Source organism: Stegodyphus dumicola, chromosome 1 (genome assembly GCF_044657685.1).
Source record: "Stegodyphus dumicola isolate Sdum_Otavi_A_Nest chromosome 1, ASM4465768v1".
Classification (NCBI taxonomy): Eukaryota; Metazoa; Arthropoda; class Arachnida; order Araneae; family Eresidae; genus Stegodyphus; species Stegodyphus dumicola.
The window spans coordinates 70,101,912-70,122,755 of record NC_140768.1 but is presented as its reverse complement, the minus strand read 5'-3'; the positions used below and the strand labels follow the sequence as shown (position 1 = coordinate 70,122,755).

The window sequence follows — 20,844 nt, the reverse complement described above, 5'->3', positions numbered from 1 at the left end:
CAGCTGCAAAACCGCAAATGAACAAGATAGGAAATAATGATTAGATAAGATAAGAAAGCCTGGACAAGAATAAGCAAGTGGCGCCATCTGTTGTTGAAACCAGAACTAAAACATAATTTCTTTAAAGGCCGAAGGCAAAGATGGATTGGAATTAGGATCGTTAACTAGAACAGAAAGATTTTTTTGAATGTGAAATGCCTCTAGAAAATCCAGTTCTCCAATGGAAGATGTTTTTTGAATAATTTTGGCAGCAAAAAAATTGAAAGTGTGATTTTCGGACCAACAATGTTGAGCAACAGAACACTTCTGTGTTTCCTTTTTTCTAACATATGCCTCATGTTCCGCGACGCGAAATATTTTAAGGCTCTCCAGTTTGGCCAATGTAAATCAAACCACACTAGCAAGGAATCCTATAAATACCCCAATAATTCATATCCGGAATGGGGTCCTTGAGTATGGAACTCGGAATTATATTGATGGGAGAATAAACAACCCGAAAGTTAAATTTCTGCAAAATATGTGCAACTTAATAGCTAATTGATGGAAAGAAGGGAATGACAACAGAATTTTTATAATCTCTATTTTTATAATGCATTGAATGTCTGAGATGCTTGAAAATCGGTGTTCCTTTACACAAATTACTGAAAATGAGTTGTGAAATTGGCATTAAAGGGACACCGATTTTAAAGCATCTCAGACATTCAAGCTGCTGTTAGGAAAGAACTTAACACAATCTCAAAGAGGACTTTTTCAAAAGTTTCCAGAACTTGTATGAACGTTGTCAGAAGTGCATTCTAGACTGCGGGAACTACTTTGAAGGACAGTGATGTATTTATATGTAAATATGCAATACAGTTATTATTATTACATTAGTCGCCATACGTTTCGGTCTCACTTTGTAGTATATTATACCAAAATAAAAAGCTACGAATAACCGTCCCTTTGTTTTGATGAATATTTCGTATTATTAATAAAATGAATGAGGAAGGTAAGATCAGAATCATCAGAATAAACTGGCTATGAATACATTGGATAAGCTTAATTTCTGAGAAGTTATTATCAGTTACAAGATGAAAGTAGTTGAAATGAATGAAATTAGTATGAAATAAAATCTATAACAAACTACGAAAGGGAAGTACAGTAGACGCCGCATAATGTGATCATGGTTAATGTTATCATTCAGATATTGGTTTCGAATTGCTGAAGTCCTGTCCGATTGTATAAAAAATCATAAAAAATGTTTCACTTTTTATAATCAACAATTCGGTTACTATGATCGGAATATTGTAGAATAAATGTTTCAGCTGAAGTAAAGTCAATAATTTTAAAATTGGTAGTGAAAACTGCCAAGTGATAAAGAAATGTCGTCAAGTAAGAGATTAAGTCCCCAAACAACTTGATTTCGATCTTAGTCAATGATTTCAAATTACACACTGGCAAGTTCTGTTTGAATTAAAAATTTAGATTCTGACAGGGAAAAGAAACTAGGCTTGATAGGAAAGTAATTTAAATTAAAATAACTGGTTAGAAAATTAAAATAAGACTTTACGATATTATGCACACGTTCTAATTAAAATGTTTTGAAAGTACCTGTTTTTTTATTTCTAGTTATATTTACATTAAAATAATAATACCAATTTCTATTTTAAGAGCATTTTTTCTTATCGTTTAATATTATCATTCAGATAAAATTGTGTAAATAACAGTGGCTAAAAGTGATCACAGTAAGCGGAGCCTATTGTATAAAGATTCAGTAGTTCAAGTTTGAAATAATAAATACAGTAAGTGTAATACGGGATTAAAGGTTAATAAAACTAGCGAATAAATGTAACATATCTTACAAATAAAATGGATAATTATTTAATAGCCCATATATGGAATATAATGTATATGAATACTCTTAATGAGCTCAAGTTAGGGGCACAGTGATTTTGATGTGTCATTTGTTGGACTCCGGTTCGAATCTCGGTGACGGCTTTGATGTTTGCAAGCGGATGGCATCGGATGTCTGTGTGGCATGAGAGCACTCAAATTACACGGTGAGTTGAAAGTCTTTCTCGAGTGGTTTGGTGGTAGGGAAAGAAGGGTGGAAATATTTGGACCCATCCCCTTCTTTGAGATGCTCCATCAGAATTCGGATAGAGCTTGGTAATGCTTGGTCTTAAGGCCCATGCCAAGAAAGACGTAATTTTGCCCTCCTGGCCAAAACAAAACTCCTTAACTTGTTCTTACTAACTAAGAGATAAGCCAAAACAAAACTTGTGATGAAAATATATCAAGATGTATAATTTACACAGCTCGAAGAAGATGAAAAGGAAATATTACTTGCCAATATTAAATAGATCAAATGAAACAAGAGTTATACTTGATTTCAATATCCATGGTTTTTCATATAGCTTTTCATGTAAGAAAATGTTTGATGTAGATATTTATGAAAAATTTGCAAACATAAATGAGTATATCTAAAAGAAATTGTTAAAGTTGCTAATTTGTGACGAACATGTAAAATATGTAAAATTATGATTTAAATTCGTTAAATTGTATTATAATTACAATTCTGCCCAATTGTTAGAGCTACAGCGCGGTTATAAAGTGTGTACTTTCATATTTTGTAATTAATTTTTTTTTACATTTTAATAAGCAGAAACTGTTTGATTATTTGCCAATATCGAGAAGTATTTCCCTTTCTGATTTTTTGATTAACTTACCTTGTCTATTAAGTCTTACTTTAGGAGTACAGTTAATTTTTATTAGCCGGAATTCAATTGAAATTGTTTGTCGAAAGAATGTTGCACTTGTTAAGAATTCTTTCCAATGTTTTTTCGTTTCTTTCTTTCATTCTCATTCTCATTTTGTAAGTATTCACATTTTATTTTCTATCATTCTTTTCTTACTTTGCAGCTTGTTATTGTACTCTTTTACATAGTCGTAATTTAGTTGATAATTTGTTCGAAGTAATTAATTTCAAATGCGTATGGAAACCTGGATTATCGTTATTTAAACGACGTGTGTTGTTAATTCGTGTCATTGCATGGTTAGAATATTTTCAGTTACATAAAATTCACTTCTGTGTGTATGTAGGAAAATAGTTTTCAGAATAAAATTTTAATCAAAGTGCTACTTTATTTTAATCAAACTGCAAATAATACATTTACTGACTTTACTGCTCTATTCAAAACTAATTGTGCTCACATTTAAAACTGTATATATAACTCTATATTTGAGCTTTACTTATCTTAGAAAGAAAATCATGCTTTCGAAAACTCATTTAAAATAACTACATTTATAATCGTACATACCTTTCAAGCGCACAGAACATAACTTGTTCTTTAATTAAATATATCCTCTATTAAAAAAGTTATAAACTTTTTGTGGGGGTGAGCACCACAAGCAGATATCATATTTCTTCTTTCTGGCAATGAGTTGAATAAACGTTGTCACTTACATACAGCTACTTAATTAAAATTTAAAAATAGTTTTAAAAATACCTTTTTATTTTATTCTATTCTCTTCAGGTTATTTTACTGTGAGAACTGATACATAATCAAAATGCATTTCAAATTTAGTGTATTTAAAATATAAAAAATTAAGATTATTATATTAAGAGACTTAAATATGCCTACGGATTTTTAGAATTTTCGGCAGCTCTTTTCGCTGTTTTATGTGCAGCTAAAAATCAATTTTATTTATTTAGTAATTGATGAACTAGTTACAACACATCAGCTCCTAACGTAAACATTTTTAAATTAGCGAATAAAATTTTTGAATGCTGCAAATCCTCTGATGCCTGTGGAGATTGAAACGACCAGCAAACATGTATACAAGCACAAATATGTGCACCAAAACATGTACACTTGTTATTACACTGCAATAGCACTGTGATGTTGGAGCACCATTTGAAAGATTGCTCTGGATGCTCTCAAACTTTTATCTAGTGCAATCAAAGCTACAAAATACATACTAACTATCACAGACTACTTTACTAAGTGGCCGAAAACTTATGCAATCCCTGATCAAGAAGCTTCAATCGTTGCAGAAGTCTGAGTAGAAATCTAGATTTCGCGATTCCGATTGCTTCTACTCATTTACCCCGACCAAGGAACAAATTTCATATCTGCCTATTTAAAGGACTATGTAGCATTATTGGTATGAAAAGAGTCAAACCTTTATATTATGTCCACAGTCGGACGGCATAGCGCAGGAATTTAATCTAACGATATCTCAGAAATAACTCTCTTTATTCTTAATCCGAAACTAGCAGAACTAAGACCGAAAAATTCCATTATTTCAACTAGCCTACAGGAGTGCCATTCTTGATAGCCATGGATTTTCTCCATTGCAAATAATTTTTGGTCCTGGTCTTAGTAGACCATGCTACTTGCTATTCGAACGACAGCTGGAAACGCCTTCGTCGCCTAAGCAATATCTGAAGGCTCGACAGAAGTGTCCAGAAGACATTCATCTGTTCGCCAGAGAAAGGATTTACACAGCAAACGACAAAATGAAGATGAGGTACAATGCCAAGCACACCGAAAAGAAATTCAAAGAAGGCGATTTGGTTGTAGAACTCCAAGCGACATCAAGAATTTAACCCATGATGCAAACATCCTAAAAAGGATCCTTCCAAGGGAATAAGAAGATGAGCGAAATAGTGGTGCATGTCCAAAGAACTCGTTTTTTTAAATGCAAAGTACTGCACCATTATAGACTTAAATATTGTGCTAATGAGAGTTAGTTGTCATTGGTCTTGGGTACTGTATGGCCGGGGGCACACAATCGTCAAACATTGATTTATTTAGTAATTTCGCTATTTATTTTATATTTGTTGCCACATTTTTATATAAGTCTTTGTTTCAATAAGTCTTTGTTTCATTTTTATATAAGTCTTTGTTATATAAGTCTTTTATATAAGTCAATAGTCTTTGTTTCTTATATACAACTGCTCATCTTTCCGTACTGAATTTAGCAACCTTTAAATTTTTTAAAATAGTTCAATTCAAATGCGGCATACGAGCAAATTTGATCCTCATGAGCCTCGGTGACAGATCTTTGCAAAAACTTACAGAACGTTGGTACTTCACCAAAGCCACGCTTGCGTTACGCTATATAAATACAGATCCCAGAGCTTTTCAGTTGTAAAACTTAGAGTTAGTTGAACTGCAATTTAAAGTTCACTCTGTAAGTGATTTTGGAAACTGACGATATTTTTTTTTCGCTAAGGTGGAATTGCTTAATATCCGCATTCTCCTTCAGCTGTTTTCAGTTATTCATTGTGTTGCGTATAGTTAAATTATACAACTATCCGCAGTCAAAATATAAACATTCGCATATAATTTAATTTTCTATATTATGTTCACATTAATTTTCTAAAAAATTGCTCCTCTTTAACAGATTAAAGGTTTTGTATTGTAAGGATCTTAAGTTTTACTAACGTTTATTTTATTTTAAATCTTTACTATCACTTCTTATTTTCTACTTCCGGCCAGAATTATAAGCGTGAAGGAGTTTATGCAAAGTTGTCTGGCGAACGCCAAGTATTTAAGTGTGGCCTTTTTGCCAAGCAGAAGAGAGGAAGCCGTGAGTTCGAAGCAGGCCGCTTACCTTAGAAGTTACGCAGTTGCTACTTTGCCTTCCAGGCCAGAGGTTTTAATCCTCTTGATAAATTAAACGTATTGTAGTGTTCACAGTCTCTGTGCTACATACGCTTTCTGTTATTATAAGGCCAATCTTATTCTAAAGTTAAATTAGAGTTTAGTTTTATTTTGATATCTTTTAAGTTAGACCCCGAGTGGAGGGTCATTGTATTCCGAAGTACGGAAGTCATTGTATATAAAGAAAAAAATAAAGGGTTTTGTATACCCTTCGTCTGTATCCTGTCCACTTACTACAATTAGTGAACATAGCTTTAGTAAGCTCTCTGTTCTAGTCAGGTCATTGTATGTTTCCGAAGAAAGTTAGAAGAAACATTGAACCTGATAGTGGCGCCCGACGAAGAATAACCATGGCCGAGTTTCAAGAAGAACCTGTGCTGCCTGCAGAAACAGCTCAGAATCCAGAAATGCCAGCTGCCGCCCTGGAAGGATTTGGGTATATTGTCCAGACCATGCGCGCTTCGATAAAACCAGAAGCAACGTTTAATGGAAACTCACAGGTAACCAGTTTTTTGGAAAAATTGGATGACCACTTCATGCTCTACCCCGTGCACGAGTTTCAAAAAGTTACCTTAGCTACCAGCGCTTTGAGGGGCCAAGCGCTTAACTGGTTCAAATGTATCGGCAGAAGTCTCTTGGGTCAAGCAGGAAGTCCCACCTATACCTACGAAAATTTCAAGACTGCCCTACTAAAAGCCTTCCCTGTTGTAAGGGATCGTGCGAAATTAGAAACAGAACTTTTCAGTATATATCAACAAAGAATGGAAAACCTCTCCAGGTTTATTTTAAGAAAAATTCACGTTTTCAAGCTCTTGTATGGAAACCGTCCGGATCCTGAAATAATTCAAGTGATTTTGCCGAGGTTACTACCCCAAGTGCAAGACTTTATTGAATTGAGAAATCCGACTACACTGGAAAAATTATTTGAGCTAGCAATCCAGTTTGAAAGTAGAAGAACGGCGGACGTCGAAAGAAGACGCCAATATCAACAGCGAAACCAATTTGGTACGCCAAGACTACAGCAAACTCAAGCACATGGCTACGGAGAAAAAGCGAATCAGTGGGCAAGGAAACCCGAGCATTCAAAAACAGCCGGCGAACGTCGACAGTTCAATAGCAACCCAGGAAAAAAGTCTCAAGGCCAGTGGAGAAAGAAGGAAAGCACCGAAAGAAAAAATAATTTAAACTAAAACGGATTTCTGCTGACGAGAGGGTGCGGAAATCCGAAGGCCACGAAAACCCCTCTTCCTACAAGTTAAATACAGTAATGGTGAAAAATTTAACTCTTCCGAAGATTGAAGTCTTGGTAAATAATATCCCGGCCACCGCACTCCTGGATACCGGCGCGCAGTGTTCCTGTGTGGCAGAAGTCTTTTTTAGAAAGTATTTTCGCAAATACCGCATATATAATGCGGATAATACAACAGTATTAGCGGCGCAAGGAGAACAATGTAAGTGCGTAGGTAAAGTACCTTTGTACATCCGTATCAAGGACGAACAAGTAAAGGTGATGTTTTTTATAGTAAAGAATTTGCAAGCACACTTAATACTAGGAATAGACTTTCTTTCAGACGCACAAGCTACACTGGATTTTAATGAAGCGTCTCTTAAGCTGACGATGAAGCCAGTGCGTGTAGAAAAGGTTGAACCGCCAAGGGTAAATCTCGACCACCTGCCTAATGACGAGCAAGATAGAATCCGACAAGTGGTAAGTGAATTTGCTTCCTTATTTAGTGATATTCCAGGATTTACCCAGGTTACTAACCATAGTATTGACACAGGAGATGCATTGCCGGTTCGTCAAAAACCATACCGGTATGATAAGAATAAGGAAAAAATTATAGAATGGCATATTACCGATATGCTACGTAAAAAGATCGTAACGCCTATCTCAAGTAGTTATGCTAGTCCGGTGGTTTTATGTAAGAAAAATAATGATTATCCTTTGGAGCATCCAAAAAGGTGGAGATTCGCTATTGATTACCGTAAATTAAATTCCATAACGAAATATCCGGTATATCCGTTACCGATTATAGAAGAAATTTTAAGGAACATAAAATCAACCAAATTTATGACAACTTTAGACTTAACGAATGGTTATTTTCAAATAGGGATCAGGCCTGAGGACGTGCCTAAGACTGCTTTTATAACCAAGTCTGGCACTTATGCATTTTTGCGAATGCCGTTTGGCCTTTCAGGCGCCCCAGCAACATTTCAGCGATGCATGGACATTGTGTTAAGACCTGTTCTCGGAAAGTCCACATTTATCTATTTAGACGATATCATTATTACTAGTGATAATCTAGACCAACATGTACAGGATTTAAGACAGGTGTTTTCTTTATTAAATGAGGCCGGTCTAAAAGTTAATGTCGAAAAATGCAAATTTGCAGCCCCTGAATTAAAATATTTAGGTTACAAAATATCGCAAAAAGGGATCGAGACAGATGAATCAAAAATAATCGCGGTACAAAAGTATCCCACTCCAAACACGGCAAAGAAGCTCTCTTCTTTTCTAGGACTTTGTTCATATTATAGGTCCTTTATAAAAGATTTTGCGGCTATCGCTGAGCCATTGTTAAAATTAAAAAGGAAAAAGGCAAGATTCTCGTGGACGGCCGAAGCCAATAGTGCTTTCGAAAAATTAAAACAAGCATTAACGCAAGCCCCTGTGTTGAAATTTCCTGAAAAGGATGAAAATTTAGAAATTTCAGCGGATGCTTCGGATTATGCGGTAGGAGCGGTACTTTCGCAAAATCAGCAGCCAGTAGCATTTTTTAGCCGAACTTTAAATCAAACACAAAGAAACTATTCCGCGACCGAGAGAGAGGCACTTGCAGTTCTGTTAGCAGTGCAAAAGTTCCGAGTCTATTTTGGAAAGGCGCCGATAACAGTATATTCTGATCATGCGGCGGTAACTAGATTGTACTCTGGAAAAAATTTATCCCCAAGGTTAATAAGATGGGCACTCAAGCTGCAAGAATATAATCTGGTAATCAAGCATACCCCCGGAAAGGAAAATATCGTAGCAGATGCCCTGTCACGAATTAAATTAGACGAACAGGGTAATACCGTAAAAGTTGCAATGCTGACAGCGTGTACAATAAATTCCCGAGAAACTGTAATAACCGAACTGGGTAAGGATCCTGAGTTTGGAAGTATTTATGAGTATTTGAAGGATCCTGAAAATTTTAGCCACCAAGATATTGTGGCGATAAGAAATAGGGCGGCCCATTACGAACTAATAGATGGTCTATTATTTTATACAAAAACTACGAATTCCAACAACGAATTTCGACCTGTTATCCCAGCTAGTCTTAGATTAAATATCCTGCAAGAGCTCCATGACAGCCCTTTAGCTTCTCATGCTGGTATTCGAAAAACTACTCAACGCGTACGCGAGGCAGTCTACTTTCCTGAACTGCAAAAGTTAACAAGGGCGTATGTCCAGTCCTGCCCAACATGTCAAGCCGTTAATTATATTAATTTCCGCCCGGCCGGGTTTCTAAATAGTATTAAATCCGAATTTCCAAATGAAATAATCGGTATCGATTTATTGGGCCCTTTCCCAAAAAGTCAGTTAAACAAAAGTCGCTATCTCCTTGTTATAGTTGATCATTTTAGTAAATGGACCGAAATTGTTCCCTTAAAACGAGCCTCCGCGAAATTAGTTACCGATTCTATTTTAAATAAATATATTTTAAAATACGGGGCGCCCCTAAAAGTTATATCGGATAATGGTCCTCAATTTGTAAGTAATATATTTGAAGACATGTGCCAAAAACTGGGCATACGTCATTTAAAAATGGTCCCGTATCGGCCGCAATCAAATATAGCGGAACGGGTCAACAGAAATATAGTGAAAATTATCCGTAGTTATGTTAAAAATTTTCATAAAAGCTGGGATAACTATGTCAATGAATTTGCTTTCGCCCTTAGGACCGCAAAACATGATACAACGGGAAAAACTCCTGCTGAGTTATTTCTAGGCAGAAAGATTATAACACCGTTAGATAAACTATTTTATGTGCAACAAAGAGCCCCAGAATTTAAAATGGGTGATATAGAAAAACTAATAAAAGAAGCAAAAAAGAATACAGAAGTAGCACAAAGAAAACAAAAATTGTATTATGACTTGAAACGACGGGGAGTAACTTATAAAGTAGGGGATGAAGTACTAAAAATTAAGCATTCACTTTCTTCAGCACCAGAAGATAAAACTGCCAAATTTTTCCCACGCTTTGAAGGACCATATGTTATAGAAAAAATAACTCACGCTGTTGTAGTATTAAAGGCAAGAAATGGTGAAACCTGTTCCGCAAACATTGACCAGATAAAACCATTCTATGACCGTAATAAAATGCAAATCTTTTCAGATCTTTTGCAGGATCCGGTACGGCAGACACCGCAGGTACAAGTTCCAGAGGTGGGAAAACGACAAGTACAAGGGCAAGCCAATGAGAGACAGAAGCAAGTGAAAAGAAAATTGCCCCGCGGAAAAATTGAAGGTACAAAGAAAAAGAAGTCGTTCCACCGTCCAAAAAACAGAGTTCACGAACACCCCCAGAATGAAGAAGGGAGAAGGACGACGTATGTGGAAAAGACCGGGAGAAAGGACGGCAACTATAACCCGGCTGTGAAACGGAAGATTGACTCATCCGACAGAACTCTCCGCAGCAAAAGTCGCCGAACTGCGGAAGGGCCATCAGCGGCGGAGGAAAAAGTACAAGAAAAATTTGAACGGCCAACAACGAGGTCCAAGCAGGATCACGACAGAAGTTTCCCGGTTCCACCAAGACCAGCTGCCTTCAAACGGCCAAGACCACAAGCAGAGGACAGAAGGAAGATGTTCAAGGGTGGCCGTAGTGGTGAAAAACGGAAGCTTCCAGAGGAAAGCACTGAAGGGCGAGCCCGTACAAGAAGGAGGATCAACCAAGCAACGGTCTGCAGCACCTTTAAAGACTGGGCCCAGAAAAGGATGTCTGAATATTACAAAGATAAGTAAAATTTTGTGTTACTTTACAAACTTAAGTTAATCTTTCATTCTTACTGCAAGTGGCAGATTTGAAGAAGTTTTACCTCATGCGAGGTCTACCTTTATCGCCAAAAGGGCGAGAAATGAGTTGTGACCGATTTTCTTATTATGTTTTTCAATTACTCGCGCGTAAAACTAAAGTTGATGTATAATAGCGTTGTATAAAGACTTAAATATTGTAAAAAGTTATTGTATAAATTTTATTTAAAACATTCTAACAAGAAAGAAGTTTTAGTCTGAAAGACTTTTTGAAATGTAGTATTATTTCAATGTAGAAAGAATTGGCACTTGCTTTGAAAAGAATAGAAGTTAACAATGTACTACTAATGTATGTTTTCAAATGTGTAAAATTAACGGCATCTTGATATGTTCTTGTATACATGTGAACTGTTATTTTGAATGTTTAGAAATACCGTGATATGGTAAAAGTGAAAATAATGTTAAAAAATTTGTTATTCGTGTGACTGTAAAGATTAAATCATGGTGAATATGTGTTAAAGGTTGAATGATGTAGTTAGGCTCTCTGACGCTACACTTTAGAGTTAGCCACTTTCAGAATAGTACCTCAGGGTCTAGAGTTGAAATTAGGGTGTGTTAAGAGGTCTCCTATGTTGAATTTTAACACGTTAGTGTTTTGATTGTAGGAGGAAGTGTTGAACACATAGACAGAAACACATTCGTGTTTGGTGTTTTTACAACACATGTCAGAGAGCACGGGGAGAGATAATTAAAATAGTCATGAATGAAATAAGAATGTTAAGAAAAGTATATTCTATATGTTATTTGCAATGTCATTCTGTAACATTTCATTAAACTAGTTTTCCTTCCAGATCTCTGGAAGGAACCAGAATTGAATAAAGCTCCTGTTTTGATGCAGTACAGATGAAAAAGAAAAAAGATTGTTGTATATTCCGGGAGCTGCTATTGTAACAAATTTCTTTCTTTTAAAATTTTCTAGTTTCTAGCTAAGTTATGTTTGTAAAAGTTTGGCCTCGCGTTAGTTTCTAGAGCTAAAAGTTTTCAACAAGGTCGTTTTAGACCTCAGTTTCAAACTAATTAACTCTGGCGGGAAGTATGTAAGGATCTTAAGTTTTACTAACGTTTATTTTATTTTAAATCTTTACTATCACTTCTTATTTTCTACTTCCGGCCAGAATTATAAGCGTGAAGGAGTTTATGCAAAGTTGTCTGGCGAACGCCAAGTATTTAAGTGTGGCCTTTTTGCCAAGCAGAAGAGAGGAAGCCGTGAGTTCGAAGCAGGCCGCTTACCTTAGAAGTTACGCAGTTGCTACTTTGCCTTCCAGGCCAGAGGTTTTAATCCTCTTGATAAATTAAACGTATTGTAGTGTTCACAGTCTCTGTGCTACATACGCTTTCTGTTATTATAAGGCCAATCTTATTCTAAAGTTAAATTAGAGTTTAGTTTTATTTTGATATCTTTTAAGTTAGACCCCGAGTGGAGGGTCATTGTATTCCGAAGTACGGAAGTCATTGTATATAAAGAAAAAAAATACAGGGTTTTGTATACCCTTCGTCTGTATCCTGTCCACTTACTACAATTAGTGAACATAGCTTTAGTAAGCTCTCTGTTCTAGTCAGGTCATTGTATGTTTCCGAAGAAAGTTAGAAGAAACATTGAACCTGATAGTATTACTAAATAATATTAGAAAATTAATTAGTATATTGTTTTAATACTTTTAATACTTAATTTGTGAAACTCTCGTGATAACCTTTTATGATAATTTTTTTAATACCGGGAGGAAAACATATGAGATTCATAATATATAATTATTTAAACAAAAGCAATTTTTCCATCAGTATTTTATGGTTTTCAAGTCAATTCCACAAGTCAGTTTAAGTAATATATAGTTTTCCAAACACATAAATTTTACAAAGTTGTCAGATGTTTGTGACTGCTCTTGTATCCCACATTTTATGCTGCACTAAAGGAAATTTTATGCTTATCTGCACTTTAATTATCTAAATTAAATGCACTGAAACGTAAATGAATGATAATTTTTCTTTGCACTGGGGGGACAACTCAACAAAAATAACTTCGTGTGATTTGACAGTGTAGAAATAAATGCGTAAAATTTTAAAAAAGTAAATAAAAAACTATATTCTGATAATTTTTTATTAAAAATCGATTATGTAAAGTCAAGGAAATTGTTTATGTTTTTATTAACTATCAAAACTATAAAAACGCACATTTTTGTCTTAAGCTCGACGTGGTACTATTTTTTAAATTAAAAAAGAACATGTTACGCAACGGTGTCTATTTCAAGAAAACGCAGAGCATCAAAAATAACATCAAAAGTACCTTTAGATGAAACAATGAAGCATGCATTTTTAGCTTTGACGTGGTCTCGCAATACTTTGAGCGATTCAAAGTTAAATTCTATTCATAGTTATAGACAAGATTTCATGCTCATTCTTTTTTGAAAATGCAGTCAAAGTATCTCTATCCCATTCTTTCACTCTTTAATAAGTAAACGATAAGAGTCTTAAATACAAACTTACAAAACTCTCATTTGCAAATAGAGCTCAGCAAGTCAAATCTAGCATCTTAATAATTAAGGAAGAGATGTAATTCGAGTCTTGGTAAAACTGAATATCAGCATTTATTATTGCTACAAAGGTAAATCCTATTTTACGTTAGTTATCATTTAAAATAATAATATGTAGGAAAATTAACAAACATATTTTTTTTTGTTACTAGTATTCTTTAATACGCTTTTCATTTTTCTTTCAAATCGGATAAAATTTTGACTAATGTTTTTATTTAATTTCTGTTTTCAATATTTTACTACATACATTCTAAAAATTGCGTTCCTTTTTCACTCTGTTATACCACTTGGCAGATAAGCAATTAATAACCGTTCTTGAAGTTTAACAATACTGTCAAGAAAGTATAGAGTCATTGGTAAAACTCAAAGAGCTGTCATCTTCTTTTCTACGCGGATAAATACCAACCATAAGAAAGTACACTCCTTTTTAGTGTTGTCTGTTCCCACCTCACGTAAAAAATGTGAACACCGGCTTCCTCTTTCACCTTTTGCTTTTGAATTGACGTCTCTTTGGGATCATGTTCGGTTCTTTGACACGCAATTACTAAGGACTGCTGCGACACGCCATCTTAGGTCACGAGGAATTTCTATTTGCTATGCTATAAAAAAGTAACCCAAAGCGTAGTATTGTGTTAAGATTTAACAAATTACTCAAATTGCTTTTAATATTGAATGCAGTTATTTCTACTATTAGAAGAAAGGTTAATACATATTTATCGTTGGAGTATCAATAATTAGCATGTTATTTCTTTGTAATTTTTAGAATCATATAAAAATGAGTTTCCATTTGCTATACTGTGTTCGAGTACTCTATACTATGTTTAAATACAGATGTAGCTATAAAATGTTTAAGCATAATTTATTGTAGGTAAGAAATGGAGAAGGCTAAAAAACGTAAGCTATAAATGTATTAAATAATTTAAAAACAATTCACATAATTAAATTTAGTAATTGATTTTAATATTAGAGGAATCTAAAGACATATTTCTCCTGAAAGGGTAGGTTGTATTCAATGCACCTGTGAACAAGAATGTTATTCTATGGTTTAGAAATGGAGGAAGTAATTTGAGGTAAGAATGCATTTCCGATCCAAAGTAGTACGCAGAATTAGAAGTTAGATGTTTTCTCTTTCTGTAGTCATTTGAAGCCGTGATTTTAAAGTGAACATCGAACGCTCTAGTAAATCGCATTTGATGTAGTAGAAATACAATTTATGTAGTATGCCTTTTAGTAGTAAATATGGTTCCTGCCAAGCGAAACAAACACAATACTAGTTTCAAGTGCGAAGTCGGTTAATTTCGAAAAAAGAACTAAGATTCTGCTGCAGCAAGGATGTTTGATTTTGGTGAAAACTCCATACGTGAGTAGAAGTAAAGTGAAATCACAATAAATTATATACCAAAGAATAAGCGTACTTTGAATAAAAGAATAATGAAATGGCCTGTTCTAGAAGAAAGTGCTGCAAATAAGGTCCCAGAAAACTGCCAGAATGGATCAATTTAACAAGAAAGAGCATATGTTTATTTACCTCAAAGAGGGGTGAATGAAAGTGAAAGGGAAAAATTTAAAACAACTTTGAGTTAGCATAATCGATTCATAGAATAGAATAATTTAGTTCTACTAGAAAAAAGCAAAAGTTCTGCAAAAACTTTCGAAAGATTTAGACAACAAATTTATGTTTCCATAAGCATATGTTATTGACCTACGAAGGCAGAAAAAATATTTATCGTCACATTTTAGATATATGGATAAAACTCCAGTAATGTTTCATATTAAAGGAAATAAAACAATTAATGTTAAAGGGAAAGAAAGGGTTCACCTAAAAGTAAGAGACCACGAAAGATCTCACCTCACCGTAGTGCTTTCCAACTGAGCGGACGGAACAAAACTAAAATTCGTGCTTATTTATTTTTAAAAGAAAGATATTACCGAAACGTAACTTCCCAATGGTATTTTCATTCATATTCACAAGAAACGATGGATGGAAGAAAACGATGTGAAATTTTGGATAAGAAATATTTGCCAAAAGCGTCCTGTTGCTTTAAGGAAAGTCTTTTAGTTCGGACATGTTCAGATACCATCTAACGGATCATACGGAGAAATTCTCTGAAGAGTGTAATACGGATATTGCAGTTATTACAGGCAGATGAGCACTATTACTTCAGCATTTAGACATGTGTATCAATAAACCATATAAAGCAAATTTAAAAACAATTACAAAAGAAGGCTAAATGTCAGTTTAGAAGAAATGTATGAGTGGATAATAAAATCAAGAAATGAAATTAAACGCGACATAATTCAAAACATATTTTAAAAATGTAGTGTATCTAATCTAGATGGAACGGAAGAAGATTATTTATTTATAGCTCAGAGTAAACGTGATGGTGAAGACAAAACAGAATTCGATTATGTGCCGGAAGATATCACGGAAGACGAATATGATGAAGTTTTTATATTATTCGATTGTGAAAATTTTTAAGTTCAAAAGGTATGTCATTTCTTTTAAATAAAAAGCATTTAGACACGTGTAAAAATCTGATATTTGTATGCTCATGATTTCCTTATTTTTAAATCTATAATTTTTATATTCACCGTATAACGCGCCCTAGTAAATTTCTAGCTATTTTTTGTATAATAGAGTGCGTTATGTGCCGGATTATACGGTACTTTTATTTGGATTAAAGTACTAAATGCTTACTATGCTAGTTCGAAATATACTCAAAATCTTTCTACTTATGTGAAAACCGCATTAATTATTTTGCAATGGGTTTTAAGCAAATACTCCTATGACCGATGTCAAAAATTAAAGATATAGCTTATACATATGAGAATAATGTATTATATTTATTTCATTCACTTTTTTTAAACATGCAGAATATTTTTAGACCGAGAAGAAGGACACTTTTCTATCGTAAAATGCACCTGCATTTTTCTCAAAGACTCTCTAAAATTGAAAAATCAATTGGAATCTAAACTCGAAACTTTCCTGATTAAAATTTGAAATCGGACACCTCATCTTCCATATGCTATAGAAAATATAAATTAAAAGGAAACATTTAGCACACCTCTTCTATATGACCGCTTATCTTCTGTTTGAAAAGAGAATTTGAATAGCAAATAATCCTTTTTATCATTAGCCTACTTTGCTTGTAAATTTATCTCCAGAAAGACAAATTTGCGAAAGACTTGCTTCTGGAGAAAAGTGAAATCGAGTTCTGAAAAGCATTGATAAGAAGGTTATAAAAAAAGCATAAATTACAAAGACGCACTTGTTCAGAGACGTGTCTCAGACCTCAATGAAGGTGCTTTAGAATTCATTTTATATACGAGTCAGATGACGCATAAGACAAGTGATGTGCTTATGAACGATTTAAACTTTAACTTATTTCAGTAATCCTTTTGAAATTATTGAATACTTTTCTTATCCTTCTGTTGTCAGTTTAGACTGCCGGTGATTTCTCAAACTCCAGTGTACTAGCTATCTGACTATATTATAAAGGAAACGAGAAGACAAAAATACAACTGATTTGATTTTGGAAGTCTATCTTCACTACCAATGAATTCGCACTAGCATTTAAATCCGTAAATACACTATACGAAGAATAGTAGGAAAAGCAAACTTTTGAACTAAAGTAGACTATAAACCCTCTTGTTTTCCTTCATTAATTTGCTTTCTTTAAATGCCCAGTATATGCATAACTTGTTCAGGTTTAAAACAGGAAAATTATAGCATTCTTTTAATATTTATTTATTCGTAAGTTATATTCGTATTGTTATATTCAAGTGAAAACATATCGCAAAAATTTTGAATGAGAATTTGAAAATATATTACAAAAGTATTTAAATGTGAATTAGTGAATTTGGTAGCAATTAGGGGAGGAACGTGTAGCAGAATATTTTTTATTTACAAGAAAGAGGTATTGATGTTTAGACTAGAGATGTTAGTTTGAAAACTTTGTAAATTATTGAAACAAAGTGATCTGTGTGTAAAAATGAATTAGTGTGTGCATAAATGTATAAACACACAGTTTAATTACCACATAATATGAAACAGGAAATATTAACTCTCAATCATGCTAAATATTTATTTACGATGAAAGTGGCGGAAGACATTTATTTACGATAAAATCGGCCGATATTTTTAAAGATTACTGTACACTGTAACAGACTCCTTGGAAAGTTTTAAGTTTTATTGTTTTCATAATTAAGATAATTGCTTTTAGCTTCAAACTTTCAAAGATTTAATATTACATTAAAGTACTTAAAACACTGACTTGCTCTGATAGTTAAAACGATCTCTAGGAATATGTGGCATAAGTTATTTGGTTCGTATTTTCTTTTCATATCGAAACTAAATGCATGCAAGAAACAGTCATGTAAACAGTTAGCTAAGCTAAATATGAATGTGTTACTTGTTTTTCTAGAGCAGCCCCTATAGGTAAAAATAACCTAATTTGTTGCCCTGTAAAATTTTGTATTAATATTAAATTATGACATTAAAATCAAAGTAGTTACAGTCAACTTTCAAAATGAAAGTAGTTACAGGCAAATTTCAAGGCTGTAACCAAATTGTGAGCACTACAAAGCGGTGTAAAAATTTTTAACAGCTTTCTAATTCCCGTGCATGAGTATTTACAAAACATTTTTGCCTATAAATTGATGAAAATTATATATTCATATTTTGTAAATAAATTTCTATATCAGAAGTCATTTTGTAATACCATCAGCATCAGTGATAGTTCATTGAAAGTTTTTATTGCACTGTTACAATAGTTTATTTGAGACCAAATGCAAAGGTTTTTATAATTTATTAAAAAAATGTTTGATGCTTTTCATCTTTAAGAATTTTTTTGAAGAAAGGAAATTTTATTCGATCGAATTCATCAGTGAAGGGAATGCTAAAAAATAATTATATCCTAAGCAGAATTTTTTAACCCCCCTTTTTACATGCATCGGCAAAATGAGAGACACCCCAACGAACAATAAGTGATGTTTGTTACAGCGTGATACACTTATAAAAAGAGAATTATACACTATACTCAGTAAGTTGAAAGATCACCGTTGGAGATGATACAACGGTGATACAACATGTCTAGGTGCAAACGCAAAAAGCGTGCGGATTGTCAGAATTGCATTTAGGTAAATATCAGTCAGCACAAATGCACTAAACTCGAATGCATATGAGATCGCAAGGGGAAATTAACAACTGTAGCGTTATTTTTACTCACGGTTATGCCTACCAGAGTCTCTTGATTTGAACCAGACATTTGCAAAGAGCAGAAACAAAGTATTGCATTCATCAACGTAAATTTTGTGATAAAATGATGACCTGCTGGAAAGCTTTTCAGAACCTTATATAAATATGAATGGTCCACTAAAAAGTTTAAAAGAAATTGAATCTAAGTAACGTGTTCACCAATAACTGCATTTATAGACTAAATTTAGCAACACATTAAACATGAATAACAGATTCTTGATTATCCATAGGCTCATGAATGCTTTTTTGTGAAAAGTTCTGATGTCCAACTAGAGCTGAAGGTGACGACATTTCAGATACTTGTCTTTATTGGATCTCGATAAATGATGTCTCTGCTGATATATGGCAATATTGTCATTCATTTATCCATCTTTGACGGAGGCTGCAAATAACTAATGAAGGACAACTCTTAGCTGACAATTACACCGTTACTACAATGACAATCATTTCATACAAGATTATAAAACAGTTGTCTGAAACGTCTTATTATCTTCTTCAACTTTGCAACAGTCATTAGATCTTTACAATGCATCACATCGATGAAGTGAAGAATTTCAGAGTTGCAATTGGTGCTTTCCCATAAAAATTAATCATGTTTTACAAAGAGTACTTCATCGCAAAATGTTAACATGCTTTGGACTTAGTAGTTGGATTTGCTCTGAAGGTGATCATGACATTTTCTTAAGTAACGCAAAGATGTCCTAAAATTACGAAACTGCACATAACAGTTCCGAAATAAGTAAAATTATTACATTAGAATGAAATGGTGATTAATATGCGAAATATTATATCAGTTCATATTTTTATAATTCCTAGTATTTGACGACAAACTTCATATCTTTCTGCTTGACATAATTGTAAATAAAATGTATACGATAAAATTCTTTACTAAAATTCAAAATTTTAACTGGCCTTATGCAAATTGGTAATTATACCTAGCCAGTTAATATTAATGCACTGCACTTCATTTAATGTCTTGGTGTCTTGGATTACCTCGCATTGCATACTTGATATAGGAAGCATAAAATATGTAATAATTTGAAATTCATAGCGTTTATAGAAGGAAAAATGAATTCTAACAAAAAAAAATTTCTTTTAAAAATCCATATTTATTTCTGCTTCACAAAAAGGCTCGATTCAGCTAAATTTATTCTTCTGAAGCAAATGCAGTCTCACCAAATGAAGTGCAAATTTACTTCGCTGCATAAAGAATCAAGCGATGCAACTCCTTACATTGACAGCTACCTTTTATATGACTTGTTCTACAGCATGGCAAAGGAGTTTTATGACTCCTTTTCAGAGCCATGTAAAAGGGGAATAGAACTATTAGTAGAAGCCATATAATTTTTATGGGCCTCTGCTTGCGATGGCGCTCTCAATTCCTACGCAGATAAGTTTATGTCTGCTACGTAGGCGGTTGGTTTCTGGTTGGTACGATATTAATTAAACTCTTCCTTATATCTAAGGAATAAATGAGTTCCCGTAATGTCCGCGCCTCCCTTCCATCATTTCAAAATAATTATTACTTTGCTTTACAAAGAACATTAAATTTCTTGCTCTTCCATTTAATCTTGCATTCATGACACAGGACGAAATGTACTTTCGAATTGTCTGAGGGAAATTAATTACTCATAAATTTGGCTGTTAACGCTGCCGACTTGAAAAAAAAATGTTGTAATTACAGGAAATGGGAGAAATTTTCTGATAGTAACATTCAAGAAACTAATCTCAGTTATGGAGAGTTTGAAAATAGTTATGTCAGCATTAAAATGCACGGATTGCAAACGGTATCGCCATTTTACCAAGTTCTTGAAAGAAACTTCCTTTCATAAAACGATTTTAAATTGCGTGAGCTTCGACTAGGATTTGAACTTCAGGCATTCCTGAACAGTGGATAATCTCGTGCGAGTAACTGAATTATCAGAAACCAGTGGCCAGTACTGTATAATTTCTAACTGCAGTGAAACTGGAAATTTACGTCTTGATTGATGAGGGATTTGACTTTGATCTGAATCAGTGTACCATGGGTGATTTCATGAGAGAAACTAAACATGCATATGAAGTTAAAAGATCAAAAGAATTAAAACTTTTGCTATTATTCAATGGAACTGGACAATTTTTGGTGCTTTAAAATACAAAAACATTTTCCCCCGTAAAAACGCCTCTCGTTTTAAAATATGTTACATAGTAAACGTTTGAAGAAAAAATATAAATATATGCAACCAGATTGGATTAAATAATATTACTTTATTAAAATCGCCATAGAGATTTGTGTTTAATAATTTTTAACATAGTCTTTTGAGTATCAATCATGAATAATTCATGAATAATTTC

At 33.7% G+C, this 20,844-nt stretch overlaps 1 protein-coding gene across 2 annotated transcripts in view; it reads right to left on the bottom strand.

Moving 5' to 3' along the window:
• Positions 1-20,844, bottom strand: part of LOC118189843 (1-phosphatidylinositol 4,5-bisphosphate phosphodiesterase classes I and II-like) — a 783,373-nt gene that overhangs the window by 414,368 nt on the left and 348,161 nt on the right. The window lies entirely within an intron of this gene.